We start from the raw sequence: 12442 nt of genomic DNA, 5'->3' as shown, positions 1-12442 counted from the left end.
TTCGCTCACGGCCATACCACCCTGGACCAGCACGATCTCGTCTGATCTCGGAAGCCAAGCAGGGTTAGGCCTGGTTAGTACTTGGATGGGCGACCGCCGGGGAATACCAGGTGCTGTGAGCATTTTCACACTTTTTCACCTGTCAAAAAAAAAAAAAAAAGAAGTTTTTCATTGAGATATCCCAATTTTGACCGAGCAAGTGGCGTGAAGGTACTCTTCACGAAAAGACAGTGTTTGATGCAAAAAAAGCCATTTATACGAGTTTTGACCTGGAACATTTCGCTCACGGCCATACCACCCTGGACCAGCCCGATCTCATCTGATCTCGGAAGCCAAGCAGGGTTGGGCCTGGTTAGTACTTGGATGGGAGACCGCCTGGGAATACCAGGTGCTGTGAGCATTTTCACACTTTTTTCACCTGTAAAAAAAAAAAAAAAAAGAAGTTTTTCATTGAGATATCCCAATTTTGACCGAGCAAGTGGCGTGAAGGTACTCTTCACGAAAAGACAGTGTTTGATGCAAAAAAAGCCATTTATACGAGTTTTGACCTGGAACATTTCGCTCACGGCCATACCACCCTGGACCAGCCCGATCTCGTCTGGTCTCGGAAGCCAAGCAGGGTTGGGCCTGGTTAGTACTTGGATGGGAGACCGCCTGGGAATACCAGGTGCTGTGAGCATTTTCACACTTTTTCACCTGTCAAAAAAAAAAAAAAAAAAAAAAAGAAGTTTTTCATTGAGATATCCCAATTTTGACCGAGCAAGTGGCGTGAAGGTACTCTTCACGAAAAGACAGTGTTTGATGCAAAAAAAGCCATTTATACGAGTTTTGACCTGGAACATTTCGCTCACGGCCATACCACCCTGGACCAGCCCGATCTCGTCTGATCTCGGAAGCCAAGCAGGGTTGGGCCTGGTTAGTACTTGGATGGGAGACCGCCTGGGAATACCAGGTGCTGTGAGCTTTTTCACCTGTCAAAAAAAAAAAAAAAAAGAAGTTTTTCATTGAGATATCCCAATTTTGACCGAGCAAGTGGCGTGAAGGTACTCTTCACGAAAAGACAGTGTTTGATGCAAAAAAAGCCATTTATACGAGTTTTGACCTGGAACATTTCGCTCACGGCCATACCACCCTGGACCAGCCCGATCTCGTCTGATCTCGGAAGCCAAGCAGGGTTGGGCCTGGTTAGTACTTGGATGGGAGACCGCCTGGGAATACCAGGTGCTGTGAGCATTTTCACACTTTTTCACCTGTAAAAAAAAAAAAAAAAAGAAGTTTTTCATTGAGATATCCCAATTTTGACCGAGCAAGTGGCGTGAAGGTACTCTTCACGAAAAGACAGTGTTTGATGCAAAAAAAGCCATTTATACGAGTTTTGACCTGGAACATTTCGCTCACGGCCATACCACCCTGGACCAGCCCGATCTCGTCTGATCTCGGAAGCCAAGCAGGGTTGGGCCTGGTTAGTACTTGGATGGGAGACCGCCTGGGAATACCAGGTGCTGTGAGCATTTTCACACTTTTTCACCTGTCAAAAAAAAAAAAAAAAAAAAAAAGAAGTTTTTCATTGAGATATCCCAATTTTGACCGAGCAAGTGGCGTGAAGGTACTCTTCACGAAAAGACAGTGTTTGATGCAAAAAAAGCCATTTATACGAGTTTTGACCTGGAACATTTCGCTCACGGCCATACCACCCTGGACCAGCCCGATCTCGTCTGATCTCGGAAGCCAAGCAGGGTTGGGCCTGGTTAGTACTTGGATGGGAGACCGCCTGGGAATACCAGGTGCTGTGAGCATTTTCACACTTTTTCACCTGTCAAAAAAAAAAAAAAAAAAAAAAGAAGTTTTTCATTGAGATATCCCAATTTTGACCGAGCAAGTGGCGTGAAGGTACTCTTCACGAAAAGACAGTGTTTGATGCAAAAAAAGCCATTTATACGAGTTTTGACCTGGAACATTTCGCTCACGGCCATACCACCCTGGACCAGCCCGATCTCGTCTGATCTCGGAAGCCAAGCAGGGTTGGGCCTGGTTAGTACTTGGATGGGAGACCGCCTGGGAATACCAGGTGCTGTGAGCATTTTCACACTTTTTCACCTGTAAAAAAAAAAAAAAAAAGAAGTTTTTCATTGAGATATCCCAATTTTGACCGAGCAAGTGGCGTGAAGGTACTCTTCACGAAAAGACAGTGTTTGATGCAAAAAAAGCAATTTATACGAGTTTTGACCTGGAACATTTCGCTCACGGCCATACCACCCTGGACCAGCCCGATCTCGTCTGATCTCGGAAGCCAAGCAGGGTTGGGCCTGGTTAGTACTTGGATGGGAGACCGCCTGGGAATACCAGGTGCTGTGAGCATTTTCACACTTTTTCACCTGTAAAAAAAAAAAAAAAAAGAAGTTTTTCATTGAGATATCCCAATTTTGACCGAGCAAGTGGCGTGAAGGTACTCTTCACGAAAAGACAGTGTTTGATGCAAAAAAAGCCATTTATACGAGTTTTGACCTGGAACATTTCGCTCACGGCCATACCACCCTGGACCAGCCCGATCTCATCTGATCTCGGAAGCCAAGCAGGGTTGGGCCTGGTTAGTACTTGGATGGGAGACCGCCTGGGAATACCAGGTGCTGTGAGCATTTTCACACTTTTTTCACCTGTAAAAAAAAAAAAAAAAAGAAGTTTTTCATTGAGATATCCCAATTTTGACCGAGCAAGTGGCGTGAAGGTACTCTTCACGAAAAGACAGTGTTTGATGCAAAAAAAGCCATTTATACGAGTTTTGACCTGGAACATTTCGCTCACGGCCATACCACCCTGGACCAGCCCGATCTCGTCTGATCTCGGAAGCCAAGCAGGGTTGGGCCTGGTTAGTACTTGGATGGGAGACCGCCTGGGAATACCAGGTGCTGTGAGCTTTTTCACCTGTCAAAAAAAAAAAGAAGTTTTTCATTGAGATATCCCAATTTTGACCGAGCAAGTGGCGTGAAGGTACTCTTCACGAAAAGACAGTGTTTGATGCAAAAAAAGCCATTTATACGAGTTTTGACCTGGAACATTTCGCTCACGGCCATACCACCCTGGACCAGCCCGATCTCGTCTGATCTCGGAAGCCAAGCAGGGTTGGGCCTGGTTAGTACTTGGATGGGAGACCGCCTGGGAATACCAGGTGCTGTGAGCATTTTCACACTTTTTCACCTGTCAAAAAAAAAAAAAAAAAAAAAAGAAGTTTTTCATTGAGATATCCCAATTTTGACCGAGCAAGTGGCGTGAAGGTACTCTTCACGAAAAGACAGTGTTTGATGCAAAAAAAGCCATTTATACGAGTTTTGACCTGGAACATTTCGCTCACGGCCATACCACCCTGGACCAGCCCGATCTCATCTGATCTCGGAAGCCAAGCAGGGTTGGGCCTGGTTAGTACTTGGATGGGAGACCGCCTGGGAATACCAGGTGCTGTGAGCATTTTCACACTTTTTTCACCTGTAAAAAAAAAAAAAAAAAGAAGTTTTTCATTGAGATATCCCAATTTTGACCGAGCAAGTGGCGTGAAGGTACTCTTCACGAAAAGACAGTGTTTGATGCAAAAAAAGCCATTTATACGAGTTTTGACCTGGAACATTTCGCTCACGGCCATACCACCCTGGACCAGCCCGATCTCGTCTGGTCTCGGAAGCCAAGCAGGGTTGGGCCTGGTTAGTACTTGGATGGGAGACCGCCTGGGAATACCAGGTGCTGTGAGCATTTTCACACTTTTTCACCTGTCAAAAAAAAAAAAAAAAAAAAAAAGAAGTTTTTCATTGAGATATCCCAATTTTGACCGAGCAAGTGGCGTGAAGGTACTCTTCACGAAAAGACAGTGTTTGATGCAAAAAAAGCCATTTATACGAGTTTTGACCTGGAACATTTCGCTCACGGCCATACCACCCTGGACCAGCCCGATCTCGTCTGATCTCGGAAGCCAAGCAGGGTTGGGCCTGGTTAGTACTTGGATGGGAGACCGCCTGGGAATACCAGGTGCTGTGAGCTTTTTCACCTGTCAAAAAAAAAAAAAAAAGAAGTTTTTCATTGAGATATCCCAATTTTGACCGAGCAAGTGGCGTGAAGGTACTCTTCACGAAAAGACAGTGTTTGATGCAAAAAAAGCCATTTATACGAGTTTTGACCTGGAACATTTCGCTCACGGCCATACCACCCTGGACCAGCCCGATCTCGTCTGATCTCGGAAGCCAAGCAGGGTTGGGCCTGGTTAGTACTTGGATGGGAGACCGCCTGGGAATACCAGGTGCTGTGAGCATTTTCACACTTTTTCACCTGTAAAAAAAAAAAAAAAAAGAAGTTTTTCATTGAGATATCCCAATTTTGACCGAGCAAGTGGCGTGAAGGTACTCTTCACGAAAAGACAGTGTTTGATGCAAAAAAAGCCATTTATACGAGTTTTGACCTGGAACATTTCGCTCACGGCCATACCACCCTGGACCAGCCCGATCTCGTCTGATCTCGGAAGCCAAGCAGGGTTGGGCCTGGTTAGTACTTGGATGGGAGACCGCCTGGGAATACCAGGTGCTGTGAGCATTTTCACACTTTTTCACCTGTCAAAAAAAAAAAAAAAAAAAAAAGAAGTTTTTCATTGAGATATCCCAATTTTGACCGAGCAAGTGGCGTGAAGGTACTCTTCACGAAAAGACAGTGTTTGATGCAAAAAAAGCCATTTATACGAGTTTTGACCTGGAACATTTCGCTCACGGCCATACCACCCTGGACCAGCCCGATCTCGTCTGATCTCGGAAGCCAAGCAGGGTTGGGCCTGGTTAGTACTTGGATGGGAGACCGCCTGGGAATACCAGGTGCTGTGAGCATTTTCACACTTTTTCACCTGTCAAAAAAAAAAAAAAAAAAAAAGAAGTTTTTCATTGAGATATCCCAATTTTGACCGAGCAAGTGGCGTGAAGGTACTCTTCACGAAAAGACAGTGTTTGATGCAAAAAAAGCCATTTATACGAGTTTTGACCTGGAACATTTCGCTCACGGCCATACCACCCTGGACCAGCCCGATCTCGTCTGATCTCGGAAGCCAAGCAGGGTTGGGCCTGGTTAGTACTTGGATGGGAGACCGCCTGGGAATACCAGGTGCTGTGAGCATTTTCACACTTTTTCACCTGTAAAAAAAAAAAAAAAAAGAAGTTTTTCATTGAGATATCCCAATTTTGACCGAGCAAGTGGCGTGAAGGTACTCTTCACGAAAAGACAGTGTTTGATGCAAAAAAAGCAATTTATACGAGTTTTGACCTGGAACATTTCGCTCACGGCCATACCACCCTGGACCAGCCCGATCTCGTCTGATCTCGGAAGCCAAGCAGGGTTGGGCCTGGTTAGTACTTGGATGGGAGACCGCCTGGGAATACCAGGTGCTGTGAGCATTTTCACACTTTTTCACCTGTAAAAAAAAAAAAAAAAAGAAGTTTTTCATTGAGATATCCCAATTTTGACCGAGCAAGTGGCGTGAAGGTACTCTTCACGAAAAGACAGTGTTTGATGCAAAAAAAGCCATTTATACGAGTTTTGACCTGGAACATTTCGCTCACGGCCATACCACCCTGGACCAGCCCGATCTCATCTGATCTCGGAAGCCAAGCAGGGTTGGGCCTGGTTAGTACTTGGATGGGAGACCGCCTGGGAATACCAGGTGCTGTGAGCATTTTCACACTTTTTTCACCTGTAAAAAAAAAAAAAAAAAGAAGTTTTTCATTGAGATATCCCAATTTTGACCGAGCAAGTGGCGTGAAGGTACTCTTCACGAAAAGACAGTGTTTGATGCAAAAAAAGCCATTTATACGAGTTTTGACCTGGAACATTTCGCTCACGGCCATACCACCCTGGACCAGCCCGATCTCGTCTGATCTCGGAAGCCAAGCAGGGTTGGGCCTGGTTAGTACTTGGATGGGAGACCGCCTGGGAATACCAGGTGCTGTGAGCTTTTTCACCTGTCAAAAAAAAAAAAAAAAGAAGTTTTTCATTGAGATATCCCAATTTTGACCGAGCAAGTGGCGTGAAGGTACTCTTCACGAAAAGACAGTGTTTGATGCAAAAAAAGCCATTTATACGAGTTTTGACCTGGAACATTTCGCTCACGGCCATACCACCCTGGACCAGCCCGATCTCGTCTGATCTCGGAAGCCAAGCAGGGTTGGGCCTGGTTAGTACTTGGATGGGAGACCGCCTGGGAATACCAGGTGCTGTGAGCATTTTCACACTTTTTCACCTGTCAAAAAAAAAAAAAAAAAAAAAGAAGTTTTTCATTGAGATATCCCAATTTTGACCGAGCAAGTGGCGTGAAGGTACTCTTCACGAAAAGACAGTGTTTGATGCAAAAAAAGCCATTTATACGAGTTTTGACCTGGAACATTTCGCTCACGGCCATACCACCCTGGACCAGCCCGATCTCGTCTGATCTCGGAAGCCAAGCAGGGTTGGGCCTGGTTAGTACTTGGATGGGAGACCGCCTGGGAATACCAGGTGCTGTGAGCATTTTCACACTTTTTCACCTGTAAAAAAAAAAAAAAAAAGAAGTTTTTCATTGAGATATCCCAATTTTGACCGAGCAAGTGGCGTGAAGGTACTCTTCACGAAAAGACAGTGTTTGATGCAAAAAAAGCAATTTATACGAGTTTTGACCTGGAACATTTCGCTCACGGCCATACCACCCTGGACCAGCCCGATCTCGTCTGATCTCGGAAGCCAAGCAGGGTTGGGCCTGGTTAGTACTTGGATGGGAGACCGCCTGGGAATACCAGGTGCTGTGAGCATTTTCACACTTTTTCACCTGTAAAAAAAAAAAAAAAAAGAAGTTTTTCATTGAGATATCCCAATTTTGACCGAGCAAGTGGCGTGAAGGTACTCTTCACGAAAAGACAGTGTTTGATGCAAAAAAAGCCATTTATACGAGTTTTGACCTGGAACATTTCGCTCACGGCCATACCACCCTGGACCAGCCCGATCTCATCTGATCTCGGAAGCCAAGCAGGGTTGGGCCTGGTTAGTACTTGGATGGGAGACCGCCTGGGAATACCAGGTGCTGTGAGCATTTTCACACTTTTTTCACCTGTAAAAAAAAAAAAAAAAAGAAGTTTTTCATTGAGATATCCCAATTTTGACCGAGCAAGTGGCGTGAAGGTACTCTTCACGAAAAGACAGTGTTTGATGCAAAAAAAGCCATTTATACGAGTTTTGACCTGGAACATTTCGCTCACGGCCATACCACCCTGGACCAGCCCGATCTCGTCTGATCTCGGAAGCCAAGCAGGGTTGGGCCTGGTTAGTACTTGGATGGGAGACCGCCTGGGAATACCAGGTGCTGTGAGCTTTTTCACCTGTCAAAAAAAAAAAAAAAAGAAGTTTTTCATTGAGATATCCCAATTTTGACCGAGCAAGTGGCGTGAAGGTACTCTTCACGAAAAGACAGTGTTTGATGCAAAAAAAGCCATTTATACGAGTTTTGACCTGGAACATTTCGCTCACGGCCATACCACCCTGGACCAGCCCGATCTCGTCTGATCTCGGAAGCCAAGCAGGGTTGGGCCTGGTTAGTACTTGGATGGGAGACCGCCTGGGAATACCAGGTGCTGTGAGCATTTTCACACTTTTTCACCTGTCAAAAAAAAAAAAAAAAAAAAAGAAGTTTTTCATTGAGATATCCCAATTTTGACCGAGCAAGTGGCGTGAAGGTACTCTTCACGAAAAGACAGTGTTTGATGCAAAAAAAGCCATTTATACGAGTTTTGACCTGGAACATTTCGCTCACGGCCATACCACCCTGGACCAGCCCGATCTCATCTGATCTCGGAAGCCAAGCAGGGTTGGGCCTGGTTAGTACTTGGATGGGAGACCGCCTGGGAATACCAGGTGCTGTGAGCATTTTCACACTTTTTTCACCTGTAAAAAAAAAAAAAAAAAGAAGTTTTTCATTGAGATATCCCAATTTTGACCGAGCAAGTGGCGTGAAGGTACTCTTCACGAAAAGACAGTGTTTGATGCAAAAAAAGCCATTTATACGAGTTTTGACCTGGAACATTTCGCTCACGGCCATACCACCCTGGACCAGCCCGATCTCGTCTGGATCTCGGAAGCCAAGCAGGGTTGGGCCTGGTTAGTACTTGGATGGGAGACCGCCTGGGAATACCAGGTGCTGTGAGCATTTTCACACTTTTTCACCTGTCAAAAAAAAAAAAAAAAAAAAAAGAAGTTTTTCATTGAGATATCCCAATTTTGACCGAGCAAGTGGCGTGAAGGTACTCTTCACGAAAAGACAGTGTTTGATGCAAAAAAAGCCATTTATACGAGTTTTGACCTGGAACATTTCGCTCACGGCCATACCACCCTGGACCAGCCCGATCTCGTCTGATCTCGGAAGCCAAGCAGGGTTGGGCCTGGTTAGTACTTGGATGGGAGACCGCCTGGGAATACCAGGTGCTGTGAGCATTTTCACACTTTTTCACCTGTCAAAAAAAAAAAAAAAAAAAAAAGAAGTTTTTCATTGAGATATCCCAATTTTGACCGAGCAAGTGGCGTGAAGGTACTCTTCACGAAAAGACAGTGTTTGATGCAAAAAAAGCAATTTATACGAGTTTTGACCTGGAACATTTCACTCACGGCCATACCACCCTGGACCAGCCCGATCTCGTCTGATCTCGGAAGCCAAGCAGGGTTGGGCCTGGTTAGTACTTTGATGGGAGACCGCCTGGGAATACCAGGTGCTGTGAGCATTTTCACACTTTTTCACCTGTCAAAAAAAAAAAAAAAAAAAAAAAGAAGTTTTTCATTGAGATATCCCAATTTTGACCGAGCAAGTGGCGTGAAGGTACTCTTCACGAAAAGACAGTGTTTGATGCAAAAAAAGCCATTTATACGAGTTTTGACCTGGAACATTTCGCTCACGGCCATACCACCCTGGACCAGCCCGATCTCGTCTGATCTCGGAAGCCAAGCAGGGTTGGGCCTGGTTAGTACTTGGATGGGAGACCGCCTGGGAATACCAGGTGCTGTGAGCATTTTCACACTTTTTCACCTGTCAAAAAAAAAAAAAAAAAAAAAAGAAGTTTTTCATTGAGATATCCCAATTTTGACCGAGCAAGTGGCGTGAAGGTACTCTTCACGAAAAGACAGTGTTTGATGCAAAAAAAGCCATTTATACGAGTTTTGACCTGGAACATTTCGCTCACGGCCATACCACCCTGGACCAGCCCGATCTCGTCTGATCTCGGAAGCCAAGCAGGGTTGGGCCTGGTTAGTACTTGGATGGGAGACCGCCTGGGAATACCAGGTGCTGTGAGCATTTTCACACTTTTTCACCTGTCAAAAAAAAAAAAAAAAAAAAAAAAGAAGTTTTTCATTGAGATATCCCAATTTTGACCGAGCAAGTGGCGTGAAGGTACTCTTCACGAAAAGACAGTGTTTGATGCAAAAAAAGCCATTTATACGAGTTTTGACCTGGAACATTTCGCTCACGGCCATACCACCCTGGACCAGCCCGATCTCGTCTGATCTCGGAAGCCAAGCAGGGTTGGGCCTGGTTAGTACTTGGATGGGAGACCGCCTGGGAATACCAGGTGCTGTGAGCATTTTCACACTTTTTCACCTGTCAAAAAAAAAAAAAAAAAAAAAAAGAAGTTTCATTGAGATATCCCAATTTTGACCGAGCAAGTGGCGTGAAGGTACTCTTCACGAAAAGACAGTGTTTGATGCAAAAAAAGCCATTTATACGAGTTTTGACCTGGAACATTTCGCTCACGGCCATACCACCCTGGACCAGCCCGATCTCGTCTGATCTTGGAAGCCAAGCAGGGTTGGGCCTGGTTAGTACTTGGATGGGAGACCGCCTGGGAATACCAGGTGCTGTGAGCATTTTCACACTTTTTCACCTGTCAAAAAAAAAAAAAAAAAAAAAAAAGAAGTTTTTCATTGAGATATCCCAATTTTGACCGAGCAAGTGGCGTGAAGGTACTCTTCACGAAAAGACAGTGTTTGATGCAAAAAAAGCAATTTATACGAGTTTTGACCTGGAACATTTCACTCACGGCCATACCACCCTGGACCAGCCCGATCTCGTCTGATCTCGGAAGCCAAGCAGGGTTGGGCCTGGTTAGTACTTTGATGGGAGACCGCCTGGGAATACCAGGTGCTGTGAGCATTTTCACACTTTTTCACCTGTCAAAAAAAAAAAAAAAAAAAAAAAGAAGTTTTTCATTGAGATATCCCAATTTTGACCGAGCAAGTGGCGTGAAGGTACTCTTCACGAAAAGACAGTGTTTGATGCAAAAAAAGCCATTTATACGAGTTTTGACCTGGAACATTTCGCTCACGGCCATACCACCCTGGACCAGCCCGATCTCGTCTGATCTCGGAAGCCAAGCAGGGTTGGGCCTGGTTAGTACTTGGATGGGAGACCGCCTGGGAATACCAGGTGCTGTGAGCATTTTCACACTTTTTCACCTGTCAAAAAAAAAAAAAAAAAAAAAAAGAAGTTTTTCATTGAGATATCCCAATTTTGACCGAGCAAGTGGCGTGAAGGTACTCTTCACGAAAAGACAGTGTTTGATGCAAAAAAAGCCATTTATACGAGTTTTGACCTGGAACATTTCGCTCACGGCCATACCACCCTGGACCAGCCCGATCTCGTCTGATCTCGGAAGCCAAGCAGGGTTGGGCCTGGTTAGTACTTGGATGGGAGACCGCCTGGGAATACCAGGTGCTGTGAGCATTTTCACACTTTTTCACCTGTCAAAAAAAAAAAAAAAAAAAAAAAGAAGTTTTTCATTGAGATATCCCAATTTTGACCGAGCAAGTGGCGTGAAGGTACTCTTCACGAAAAGACAGTGTTTGATGCAAAAAAAGCCATTTATACGAGTTTTGACCTGGAACATTTCGCTCACGGCCATACCACCCTGGACCAGCCCGATCTCGTCTGATCTCGGAAGCCAAGCAGGGTTGGGCCTGGTTAGTACTTGGATGGGAGACCGCCTGGGAATACCAGGTGCTGTGAGCATTTTCACACTTTTTCACCTGTCAAAAAAAAAAAAAAAAAAAAAAGAAGTTTTTCATTGAGATATCCCAATTTTGACCGAGCAAGTGGCGTGAAGGTACTCTTCACGAAAAGACAGTGTTTGATGCAAAAAAAGCAATTTATACGAGTTTTGACCTGGAACATTTCACTCACGGCCATACCACCCTGGACCAGCCCGATCTCGTCTGATCTCGGAAGCCAAGCAGGGTTGGGCCTGGTTAGTACTTTGATGGGAGACCGCCTGGGAATACCAGGTGCTGTGAGCATTTTCACACTTTTTCACCTGTCAAAAAAAAAAAAAAAAAAAAAAAGAAGTTTTTCATTGAGATATCCCAATTTTGACCGAGCAAGTGGCGTGAAGGTACTCTTCACGAAAAGACAGTGTTTGATGCAAAAAAAGCCATTTATACGAGTTTTGACCTGGAACATTTCGCTCACGGCCATACCACCCTGGACCAGCCCGATCTCGTCTGATCTCGGAAGCCAAGCAGGGTTGGGCCTGGTTAGTACTTGGATGGGAGACCGCCTGGGAATACCAGGTGCTGTGAGCATTTTCACACTTTTTCACCTGTCAAAAAAAAAAAAAAAAAAAAAAAGAAGTTTTTCATTGAGATATCCCAATTTTGACCGAGCAAGTGGCGTGAAGGTACTCTTCACGAAAAGACAGTGTTTGATGCAAAAAAAGCCATTTATACGAGTTTTGACCTGGAACATTTCGCTCACGGCCATACCACCCTGGACCAGCCCGATCTCGTCTGATCTCGGAAGCCAAGCAGGGTTGGGCCTGGTTAGTACTTGGATGGGAGACCGCCTGGGAATACCAGGTGCTGTGAGCATTTTCACACTTTTTCACCTGTCAAAAAAAAAAAAAAAAAAAAAAAAGAAGTTTTTCATTGAGATATCCCAATTTTGACCGAGCAAGTGGCGTGAAGGTACTCTTCACGAAAAGACAGTGTTTGATGCAAAAAAAGCCATTTATACGAGTTTTGACCTGGAACATTTCGCTCACGGCCATACCACCCTGGACCAGCCCGATCTCGTCTGATCTCGGAAGCCAAGCAGGGTTGGGCCTGGTTAGTACTTGGATGGGAGACCGCCTGGGAATACCAGGTGCTGTGAGCATTTTCACACTTTTTCACCTGTCAAAAAAAAAAAAAAAAAAAAAAAGAAGTTTTTCATTGAGATATCCCAATTTTGACCGAGCAAGTGGCGTGAAGGTACTCTTCACGAAAAGACAGTGTTTGATGCAAAAAAAGCCATTTATACGAGTTTTGACCTGGAACATTTCGCTCACGGCCATACCACCCTGGACCAGCCCGATCTCGTCTGATCTTGGAAGCCAAGCAGGGTTGGGCCTGGTTAGTACTTGGATGGGAGACCGCCTGG

The 12442-nt window shown here is 45.0% G+C and overlaps 44 non-coding genes and 1 pseudogene across 44 annotated transcripts in view; all 45 read left to right on the top strand.

The window, feature by feature from the left end:
• Positions 1-3: 3 nt before the first annotated feature.
• On the top strand, positions 4-122 carry LOC140363720 (5S ribosomal RNA; annotated as a pseudogene).
• A 159-nt stretch (positions 123-281) lies between these two features.
• On the top strand, positions 282-400 carry LOC140363728 (5S ribosomal RNA). The gene has a single exon (XR_011927187.1). It is a non-coding gene; the product is annotated as a 5S ribosomal RNA (ribosomal RNA).
• A 160-nt stretch (positions 401-560) lies between these two features.
• On the top strand, positions 561-679 carry LOC140364216 (5S ribosomal RNA). The gene has a single exon (XR_011927645.1). It is a non-coding gene; the product is annotated as a 5S ribosomal RNA (ribosomal RNA).
• Positions 680-845: 166 nt separating this feature from the next.
• Positions 846-964, top strand: LOC140363733 (5S ribosomal RNA). Its single transcript, XR_011927192.1, has one exon. It is a non-coding gene; the product is annotated as a 5S ribosomal RNA (ribosomal RNA).
• A 150-nt stretch (positions 965-1114) lies between these two features.
• LOC140364195 (5S ribosomal RNA) lies at positions 1115-1233 on the top strand. Its single transcript, XR_011927626.1, has one exon. It is a non-coding gene; the product is annotated as a 5S ribosomal RNA (ribosomal RNA).
• Positions 1234-1392: 159 nt separating this feature from the next.
• LOC140364194 (5S ribosomal RNA) lies at positions 1393-1511 on the top strand. Its single transcript, XR_011927625.1, has one exon. It is a non-coding gene; the product is annotated as a 5S ribosomal RNA (ribosomal RNA).
• A 166-nt stretch (positions 1512-1677) lies between these two features.
• LOC140364193 (5S ribosomal RNA) lies at positions 1678-1796 on the top strand. Its single transcript, XR_011927624.1, has one exon. It is a non-coding gene; the product is annotated as a 5S ribosomal RNA (ribosomal RNA).
• Positions 1797-1961: 165 nt separating this feature from the next.
• Positions 1962-2080, top strand: LOC140364192 (5S ribosomal RNA). Its single transcript, XR_011927623.1, has one exon. It is a non-coding gene; the product is annotated as a 5S ribosomal RNA (ribosomal RNA).
• Positions 2081-2239: 159 nt separating this feature from the next.
• LOC140364190 (5S ribosomal RNA) lies at positions 2240-2358 on the top strand. The gene has a single exon (XR_011927621.1). It is a non-coding gene; the product is annotated as a 5S ribosomal RNA (ribosomal RNA).
• Positions 2359-2517: 159 nt separating this feature from the next.
• LOC140363727 (5S ribosomal RNA) lies at positions 2518-2636 on the top strand. Its single transcript, XR_011927186.1, has one exon. It is a non-coding gene; the product is annotated as a 5S ribosomal RNA (ribosomal RNA).
• Positions 2637-2796: 160 nt separating this feature from the next.
• On the top strand, positions 2797-2915 carry LOC140363732 (5S ribosomal RNA). The gene has a single exon (XR_011927191.1). It is a non-coding gene; the product is annotated as a 5S ribosomal RNA (ribosomal RNA).
• A 144-nt stretch (positions 2916-3059) lies between these two features.
• On the top strand, positions 3060-3178 carry LOC140364189 (5S ribosomal RNA). The gene has a single exon (XR_011927620.1). It is a non-coding gene; the product is annotated as a 5S ribosomal RNA (ribosomal RNA).
• Positions 3179-3343: 165 nt separating this feature from the next.
• On the top strand, positions 3344-3462 carry LOC140363726 (5S ribosomal RNA). Its single transcript, XR_011927185.1, has one exon. It is a non-coding gene; the product is annotated as a 5S ribosomal RNA (ribosomal RNA).
• Positions 3463-3622: 160 nt separating this feature from the next.
• LOC140364215 (5S ribosomal RNA) lies at positions 3623-3741 on the top strand. Its single transcript, XR_011927644.1, has one exon. It is a non-coding gene; the product is annotated as a 5S ribosomal RNA (ribosomal RNA).
• Positions 3742-3907: 166 nt separating this feature from the next.
• On the top strand, positions 3908-4026 carry LOC140363731 (5S ribosomal RNA). The gene has a single exon (XR_011927190.1). It is a non-coding gene; the product is annotated as a 5S ribosomal RNA (ribosomal RNA).
• Positions 4027-4175: 149 nt separating this feature from the next.
• LOC140364188 (5S ribosomal RNA) lies at positions 4176-4294 on the top strand. Its single transcript, XR_011927619.1, has one exon. It is a non-coding gene; the product is annotated as a 5S ribosomal RNA (ribosomal RNA).
• A 159-nt stretch (positions 4295-4453) lies between these two features.
• LOC140364187 (5S ribosomal RNA) lies at positions 4454-4572 on the top strand. The gene has a single exon (XR_011927618.1). It is a non-coding gene; the product is annotated as a 5S ribosomal RNA (ribosomal RNA).
• A 165-nt stretch (positions 4573-4737) lies between these two features.
• On the top strand, positions 4738-4856 carry LOC140364186 (5S ribosomal RNA). Its single transcript, XR_011927617.1, has one exon. It is a non-coding gene; the product is annotated as a 5S ribosomal RNA (ribosomal RNA).
• Positions 4857-5020: 164 nt separating this feature from the next.
• LOC140364184 (5S ribosomal RNA) lies at positions 5021-5139 on the top strand. The gene has a single exon (XR_011927615.1). It is a non-coding gene; the product is annotated as a 5S ribosomal RNA (ribosomal RNA).
• Positions 5140-5298: 159 nt separating this feature from the next.
• LOC140364183 (5S ribosomal RNA) lies at positions 5299-5417 on the top strand. Its single transcript, XR_011927614.1, has one exon. It is a non-coding gene; the product is annotated as a 5S ribosomal RNA (ribosomal RNA).
• A 159-nt stretch (positions 5418-5576) lies between these two features.
• On the top strand, positions 5577-5695 carry LOC140363724 (5S ribosomal RNA). The gene has a single exon (XR_011927183.1). It is a non-coding gene; the product is annotated as a 5S ribosomal RNA (ribosomal RNA).
• A 160-nt stretch (positions 5696-5855) lies between these two features.
• LOC140363730 (5S ribosomal RNA) lies at positions 5856-5974 on the top strand. The gene has a single exon (XR_011927189.1). It is a non-coding gene; the product is annotated as a 5S ribosomal RNA (ribosomal RNA).
• Positions 5975-6123: 149 nt separating this feature from the next.
• LOC140364182 (5S ribosomal RNA) lies at positions 6124-6242 on the top strand. Its single transcript, XR_011927613.1, has one exon. It is a non-coding gene; the product is annotated as a 5S ribosomal RNA (ribosomal RNA).
• A 164-nt stretch (positions 6243-6406) lies between these two features.
• Positions 6407-6525, top strand: LOC140364180 (5S ribosomal RNA). The gene has a single exon (XR_011927612.1). It is a non-coding gene; the product is annotated as a 5S ribosomal RNA (ribosomal RNA).
• Positions 6526-6684: 159 nt separating this feature from the next.
• Positions 6685-6803, top strand: LOC140364179 (5S ribosomal RNA). The gene has a single exon (XR_011927611.1). It is a non-coding gene; the product is annotated as a 5S ribosomal RNA (ribosomal RNA).
• A 159-nt stretch (positions 6804-6962) lies between these two features.
• Positions 6963-7081, top strand: LOC140363723 (5S ribosomal RNA). The gene has a single exon (XR_011927182.1). It is a non-coding gene; the product is annotated as a 5S ribosomal RNA (ribosomal RNA).
• A 160-nt stretch (positions 7082-7241) lies between these two features.
• Positions 7242-7360, top strand: LOC140363729 (5S ribosomal RNA). The gene has a single exon (XR_011927188.1). It is a non-coding gene; the product is annotated as a 5S ribosomal RNA (ribosomal RNA).
• A 149-nt stretch (positions 7361-7509) lies between these two features.
• On the top strand, positions 7510-7628 carry LOC140364178 (5S ribosomal RNA). The gene has a single exon (XR_011927610.1). It is a non-coding gene; the product is annotated as a 5S ribosomal RNA (ribosomal RNA).
• A 164-nt stretch (positions 7629-7792) lies between these two features.
• On the top strand, positions 7793-7911 carry LOC140363722 (5S ribosomal RNA). Its single transcript, XR_011927181.1, has one exon. It is a non-coding gene; the product is annotated as a 5S ribosomal RNA (ribosomal RNA).
• A 160-nt stretch (positions 7912-8071) lies between these two features.
• LOC140364204 (5S ribosomal RNA) lies at positions 8072-8191 on the top strand. The gene has a single exon (XR_011927634.1). It is a non-coding gene; the product is annotated as a 5S ribosomal RNA (ribosomal RNA).
• A 165-nt stretch (positions 8192-8356) lies between these two features.
• Positions 8357-8475, top strand: LOC140364177 (5S ribosomal RNA). Its single transcript, XR_011927609.1, has one exon. It is a non-coding gene; the product is annotated as a 5S ribosomal RNA (ribosomal RNA).
• A 165-nt stretch (positions 8476-8640) lies between these two features.
• LOC140364247 (5S ribosomal RNA) lies at positions 8641-8759 on the top strand. Its single transcript, XR_011927673.1, has one exon. It is a non-coding gene; the product is annotated as a 5S ribosomal RNA (ribosomal RNA).
• Positions 8760-8925: 166 nt separating this feature from the next.
• Positions 8926-9044, top strand: LOC140364176 (5S ribosomal RNA). Its single transcript, XR_011927608.1, has one exon. It is a non-coding gene; the product is annotated as a 5S ribosomal RNA (ribosomal RNA).
• A 165-nt stretch (positions 9045-9209) lies between these two features.
• Positions 9210-9328, top strand: LOC140364175 (5S ribosomal RNA). Its single transcript, XR_011927607.1, has one exon. It is a non-coding gene; the product is annotated as a 5S ribosomal RNA (ribosomal RNA).
• Positions 9329-9495: 167 nt separating this feature from the next.
• Positions 9496-9614, top strand: LOC140364174 (5S ribosomal RNA). The gene has a single exon (XR_011927606.1). It is a non-coding gene; the product is annotated as a 5S ribosomal RNA (ribosomal RNA).
• A 164-nt stretch (positions 9615-9778) lies between these two features.
• LOC140364241 (5S ribosomal RNA) lies at positions 9779-9897 on the top strand. Its single transcript, XR_011927669.1, has one exon. It is a non-coding gene; the product is annotated as a 5S ribosomal RNA (ribosomal RNA).
• Positions 9898-10064: 167 nt separating this feature from the next.
• Positions 10065-10183, top strand: LOC140364243 (5S ribosomal RNA). Its single transcript, XR_011927671.1, has one exon. It is a non-coding gene; the product is annotated as a 5S ribosomal RNA (ribosomal RNA).
• A 166-nt stretch (positions 10184-10349) lies between these two features.
• Positions 10350-10468, top strand: LOC140364172 (5S ribosomal RNA). Its single transcript, XR_011927604.1, has one exon. It is a non-coding gene; the product is annotated as a 5S ribosomal RNA (ribosomal RNA).
• Positions 10469-10634: 166 nt separating this feature from the next.
• LOC140364171 (5S ribosomal RNA) lies at positions 10635-10753 on the top strand. The gene has a single exon (XR_011927603.1). It is a non-coding gene; the product is annotated as a 5S ribosomal RNA (ribosomal RNA).
• A 166-nt stretch (positions 10754-10919) lies between these two features.
• On the top strand, positions 10920-11038 carry LOC140364170 (5S ribosomal RNA). Its single transcript, XR_011927602.1, has one exon. It is a non-coding gene; the product is annotated as a 5S ribosomal RNA (ribosomal RNA).
• A 165-nt stretch (positions 11039-11203) lies between these two features.
• On the top strand, positions 11204-11322 carry LOC140364242 (5S ribosomal RNA). The gene has a single exon (XR_011927670.1). It is a non-coding gene; the product is annotated as a 5S ribosomal RNA (ribosomal RNA).
• Positions 11323-11488: 166 nt separating this feature from the next.
• On the top strand, positions 11489-11607 carry LOC140364169 (5S ribosomal RNA). The gene has a single exon (XR_011927601.1). It is a non-coding gene; the product is annotated as a 5S ribosomal RNA (ribosomal RNA).
• A 166-nt stretch (positions 11608-11773) lies between these two features.
• On the top strand, positions 11774-11892 carry LOC140364168 (5S ribosomal RNA). The gene has a single exon (XR_011927600.1). It is a non-coding gene; the product is annotated as a 5S ribosomal RNA (ribosomal RNA).
• Positions 11893-12059: 167 nt separating this feature from the next.
• Positions 12060-12178, top strand: LOC140364167 (5S ribosomal RNA). Its single transcript, XR_011927599.1, has one exon. It is a non-coding gene; the product is annotated as a 5S ribosomal RNA (ribosomal RNA).
• Positions 12179-12344: 166 nt separating this feature from the next.
• The window catches only part of LOC140364240 (5S ribosomal RNA), a 119-nt gene continuing 21 nt past the window's right edge, over positions 12345-12442 (top strand). Inside the window, exon 1 of the ribosomal RNA XR_011927668.1 lies at positions 12345-12442. This exon is cut by the window's right edge and continues 21 nt beyond it. This is a non-coding gene — a ribosomal RNA (5S ribosomal RNA).

Source organism: Eucyclogobius newberryi, unplaced genomic scaffold (genome assembly GCF_026437365.1).
Source record: "Eucyclogobius newberryi isolate DKJ021-1_F unplaced genomic scaffold, fEucNew1.0.hap1 SCAF_179, whole genome shotgun sequence".
NCBI lineage: Eukaryota > Metazoa > Chordata > Actinopteri > Gobiiformes > Gobiidae > Eucyclogobius > Eucyclogobius newberryi.
The sequence above is the reverse complement of the archived record's forward strand: the minus strand, read 5'-3'. Positions and strand labels throughout refer to the sequence as shown.